The sequence below is a fragment of the Taudactylus pleione genome, unplaced genomic scaffold, assembly GCF_031769625.1.
Source record: "Taudactylus pleione unplaced genomic scaffold, aTauple2 ptg000126l, whole genome shotgun sequence".
NCBI classification, from domain to species: domain Eukaryota; kingdom Metazoa; phylum Chordata; class Amphibia; order Anura; family Myobatrachidae; genus Taudactylus; species Taudactylus pleione.
This window is the reverse complement of record NW_028284528.1, coordinates 454,664-460,525: the sequence shown is the minus strand read 5'-3', so window position 1 is coordinate 460,525 and position 5,862 is coordinate 454,664. Positions and strand designations below refer to the sequence as shown.

General features: G+C 44.5%; 1 pseudogene; it reads right to left on the bottom strand.

Annotated features, from left to right (window-relative positions):
• Window positions 1-3,696: 3,696 nt before the first annotated feature.
• On the bottom strand, window positions 3,697-3,815 carry LOC148523870 (5S ribosomal RNA; annotated as a pseudogene).
• Between the last annotated feature and the right edge of the window lie 2,047 nt (window positions 3,816-5,862).

The window sequence follows — 5,862 nt, the reverse complement described above, 5'->3', positions numbered from 1 at the left end:
CAGGTTGGCTAATCTGCCCTACAGCATGGCAGATCAGAGGATGCGAGGTACGACGAGCGGGGACGCGCATCGCATCGTGATCGTGAGTGGGGACTCACGAATTCCTCACGATTTGGCCATATTTTACACAATCTGTCGTTCCAATGTGTCGAAATCGGCCAGATCGTGTAAAATATCGCTATGTGTGTGGGCACCTATAGGTTCCTCCATGCTGCTTCTGATCAACAGCCAGCAGGACTCCAGCTTGTACTTGGCATTTAGAATGTAAGCTCTCACGAGCAGGGCCCTCTTCCCTCGAGTGCTTCTCCTACCCTTACATATACTATAATTTACTCCTTACTCCCTACAAGGGCACCCAACACTTGGTTGCTGACTCCCTGCTGCTTATTCAAGTGTTATGTTCGCTAGGCACCGACAGCAGCACCACGCCCGGCTGAAGGGGCGTGGCCTAATAGCAAGAGGCGAGGCCACACCCCCTTAGGAAAAAAGTGTGACCGCTCCCCCTCCGCAGGCATTGGAGACTGCTACCTCTGCTGCTTAACAGCCGCGAGCAGTCTCCCAGTGCAGCCCAGCACACAGCACCATGTGCTGGGCTGCTGTTATGTACGAGGAAGGGGGGGAAGGCGCCGGGCCCCTCCAGCAAGCCTGGGCACGGGTAATTAGTACCCACCCTTCCCCCCTCTCTGGGCCCTTGATGTTCTTCGCCAAGGCATCCATGTATATGAACCATGCCCTTGTCCTGCATTATTTTGTACTGTTCATAACTGTTTTCTTGAGAACTAATTTGCTTATGTACTTTGTAAGACATTGCGGAACTACTTGTGGCGCCATATAAATAAAGTGTAATATATATAATTAGTAATTATTTATTTGCTCCCCCCTGGGAGAGTGCCCTGAGAGGAGACGCAGCTGATTGCTGACGGGGGCTGAGTTTGGGCGCTTCTCCCTTCATGACACAAGGCAGCGTCTATAAAGAAAGGGAAGGGCCAAAAATGATGCAATTATCATAGAATTGCATTATATTGGCCTCGCCCTTTCCTCATGGGCCCTCCATTCTGGTGGCTTGTATCCAGGGCCGGTTCTATGATTACGCATGGTATGCGGCCGCGTAGGGCGCCACATAGTGAATGGCGCCGTGGCCGCGACCATGCTGATTTATAAACAATAGCCAGCAGCAGAGGCTGACTGCGGGCAGACTGTGTAACTGGGACACAGCTGCACCGCGGTCATAATGGGCGGCCGTCCAATGGCCTGCATAGGGCGGCCGCCGCAGGCCTGAATAACCCTGCCGGTAACTCCTCCCCCGTGAGTGGCGTCCACCCCGGCTGCTCATGATATTTCAATTACTGAGCCTGATGACGCTGCGGTGCGATTATGCACAACGCTGCGCCGGCCCTTTTGGCCCTGCCTCCTTCGTCTTCCTGGGGATCCACTACCGATAACCTGAGGGGATGCACCAAGAGATGGAGAGGGGCCAATAGGGAATGCTATCCTCCCCGGTGTGGCTTAACCCCCCAGGGACATGGCCATCACTTAATAGCGCCCCATTGCTAAAAGCTGCCATGGTGGTCTAGTGGGGGTGTGGAGACAACCATGCCCCCGCTGCCGGAGGCCTCCCTCAGTCAGCTGCCTTACCTGTCCCCAATGCGATAGGCTGCGCCTCTCCCTCTGTGCTGGATCCGCTATCAAGGGGCTAGCCGCGGCCATCTAAGAGGAGGCTGAAGAGCAGAAGGAGGCAAGGGAAGTTGCTGCAGTGCAAGCCCAAGCAGCAAGCATAGCAGCAGTGCCACCAGTGGCCACTCTGCAGACTGCAGGCATCCTTCCCTGAGAGACAGTTTTATGGTAAGTCAACATTTACTTTATTTTATATATCTATATATAGATATATATAAGTATGTGTGTATATATATATACTGTGTGTATATATATATATATATATATATATATATATATATATGGAAATAATGAATGATACAGCGACATGCGTCACTCAGAAAGTGCACAGTGCAATAAACATATAAAGAAATTTAATCAAAAATTCATAAGGACATACTAACATGAATACATATAATAAAAACGCACAAAAATGCAAGATAAATGGGCAAGGATTACATAATGGCTTGAAAAAGCATATCGACATATCTCAACACCACAGTGTTGGAATAAAGTGCAAATGCATAATGGTATATATTGCACAAGCCCAATAATATATACTAAAAAACAGATGAACTGAGAATACGGTTTTAAAAACAGCAATGAGTTCAAAGGTGCTTATCTTAATGGATTAAAGGCAAGAGTGCAGCTTCCCCAACGCGTTTCATCCAATGGGACTTTTTCAAGGGATATTAGCTAGCAAGCATGAGTCCATATTTATACCAAGCTTAAGCAGAACCAATTAGTCATCCTCATTATAATTCGTGACCTCATATCCGGTCTATCGGAGTGATTTAACAAAGGAGACTCTCAAAACGCTCCTATAAATAAAATTAATTATTTATAACGTGAATGGAATTCCAGAAATGTGTAGATCTTTTTAATATAATGTAAAACTTAGCGTAATACTAAGCGGTACTTCCGCCCAAAGATTCCAAATATCCGCCCTCAATGGCAACATCCGCCCTCTTCTGGGTCTGGACGGAGGCAGATGGTTATAGGATCGGCGTCTACATAACTTCCGCCCTCACTTCTGGCTCCACGTGGCATCCGTCCTTCAGTATCCGGTGATGGTATCGCGGATGTCCACGTGACTTCCGCCCTGATTCCAACGTTCATCATCTCGCGAGCATCCGCCCATAGACGACGTCATCGACATCCCACTCAGGTTTAGTGCTTCTTGCTCCTATCAAATTCCGGGAATAGGCACTGCCATTAGTCTGCGGAAGCAGAAAAACTCTGTAATATTTGGAAACTTAAGAGCGCCATTTTGAGACAGGGTAATTCTGCCCAAAGTGTTAACATTAATAGACACACCACTTGAATAGGCATAGAATAATGGTAACGTTATATGACAATGAGCCAGGATATAGCAGCATAGTTTTTAAAAACACAACATCGAGTTCCAAATGGCAAGTGAAAAGGTGAAGTATTAATAAAAGATATGATATAAAATATGATGAAAATATCGACGAGGCACAACTGGTTAAGAAAAATATATAGTAATAAATTAATAAATAGGTAAAAATATATAAAAACTAGGGATGTGCAGGCTCGGATAGGTTCGAGTTTGCACGTGGAGTTCGGAATTTTCCCTCCAAAAAAACGGAACTCAGAACGAGGCAAAACGTCATCTTACATGGACGAACATCATCATTCCTGGACAAAAGACCAGGAATGATGATGTTCGTCCATGTAAGATGACGTTTTGCCTCGTTCTGAGTTCCGTTTTTTTGGAGGGAAAAATCCGAACTCCACGTGCAAACTCGAACCTATCCGAGCCTGCACATCCCTAATAAAAACATAAGAAAGCACTGGCTAATATATATAGTAGTAGGCACGCAAGAGTCTTCATAAAAATCTTCAAAAAATTATCTTAAAGGATGAATTATTTATGAATAAATAAATGAGTTGATTAATTATTTAGAAGCAGAGGAGGGGGTTGGTTGATAAAGTTCATGGGTAACCATGGAACAAGGGTAGAGAGTTAAAGCCATTCAGAGACCCAGTGGCTATCTCGCGCCCTGTTGTAAGTATGTATGAACACTACAACACCTGGTATCCCCAGGAGGTCTCCCATCACAGTACTGGCCAGGCCCATACATGCTTAGCTTCCAAGATCGGACGAGATTGGGCATATACACAATGGTCTGGTTATAGGTTCCTTTCAACATGCACAACTACCGCCTTGTCTCTTACAAGAACGGGGCGATCTCGTAACTCTCATTAAATCCTTGTGGAGCCATGGTATTTAGCTCGAAGATCCAGAACATTTCTCTTCTTGATAATTTGTTCCCTAGATCGCCCCCTCTCTCTCCTAATTTAACATGCTCTATTGCTTTAAAAGTTAGGTCCTCCGGGTTGGAATCATGGTAGACAGAAAAATGTTTAGACACCGCATGTCCCTCGACCTTATTTTTGATATTGCGGACATGTTCTTGAATTCTCAACTTGCTGCTATATCCTGGCTCATTGTCATATAACGTTACCATTATTCTATGCCTATTCAAGTGGTGTGTCTATTAATGTTAACACTTTGGGCAGAATTACCCTGTCTCAAAATGGCGGTCTTAGGTTTCCAAATATTACAGAGTTTTTCTGCTTCCGCAGACTAATGGCAGTGCCTATTCCCGGAATATGATAGGAGCAAGAAGCGCTAAACCTGAGTGGGATGTCGATGACGTCGTCTATGGGCGGATGCTCGCAAGATGATGAACGTTGGAATCAGGGCGGAAGTCACGTGGACATCCGCGATACCATCACCGGATACTGAAGGACGGATGCCACGTGGAGCCAGAAGTGAGGGCGGAAGTTATGTAGACGCCGATCCTATAACCATCTGCCTCCGTCCAGACCCAGAAGAGGGCGGATGTTGCCATTGAGGGCGGAGATTTGGAATCTTTGGGCGGAAGTACCGCTTAGTATTACGCTAAGTTTTACATTATATTAAAAAGATCTGGACATTTCTGGAATTCCATTCACGTTATAAATAATTAATTTCATTTATAGGAGCGTTTTGAAAGTCTCCTTTGTTAAATCACTCCGATAGACCGGATATGAGGTCACGAATTATAATGAGGATGACTAATTGGTTCTGTTTAAGCTTGGTATAAATATGGACTCATGCTTGCTAGCTAATATCCCTTGAAAAAGTCCCATTGGATGAAACGCGTTGGGTAAGCCGCACTATTGCCTTTAATCCATTAAGATAAGCACCTTTGAACTCATTGCTGTTTTTAAAACCGTATTCTCAGTTCATCTGTTTTTTAGTATATATTATTGGGCTTGTGCAATATATACCATTATGCATTTGCACTTTATTACAACACTGTGGTGTTGAGATTTGTCGATATGCTTTTTCAAGCCATTATGTAATCCTTGCCCATTTATCTTGCATTTTTGTGCGTTTTTATTATATGTATTCATGTTAGTATGTCCTTATGAATTTTTGATTAAATTTCTTTATATGTTTATTGCACTGTGCACTTTCTGAGTGACGCCTGTCGCTGTGTCATTTGTTATTTCCACATTCATTGTTTGGGTTTTGCCCCAATCCTCCCCACTTGTATTCAGCTGACACCTTTAGGTAGTGCGTCCTGTTATATATACTCGTTTCGCCATATTTGTTCACTACAGTCTGAATTATTCAGTTTTATATTTATTTACTGTTGTTGGTTGGCGCCATAGTCATCACATATATATATATATACATACATACAATATGCAGAAAAGATGGGCGGCACTCAAGGGACTTTTACAAGAAAAAAATCACCACACTGTCATAGCATAAGTGTTTCTGACGTTTTTGCCTTAATAACCTTCTTCAAAAGTGGAAACGTCAGACACACTTATGCTATGACAGTGTGGTGATTTTTTTCTTGTAAAAGTCCCTTGAGTGCCGCCCATCTTCTCTGCATTTGTTTATTGTTTTTCGGAAGGCACCTGGGCATCTACACAGCTCTTCACAGCTGGAGTGCCGAACTTTGTGCATTTATATCAACATTCATATATTAGCAGTCTCAGGGGAGGGATATGTGCTTGTGGTGGTTGAGGGTAGTGGGACCGAAGGTGCTGGAGGGGGCCCCCTGGAGATACTAGTGTACAGGGCCCCAGGTTTCTGTTGCTAGCCTTGCGAGTAGCTATATTGGAGGGGCGCCAGCGCCAATCTATTGGTGGCCATACACGGTGAGATTCAAACTTGGAAAGATC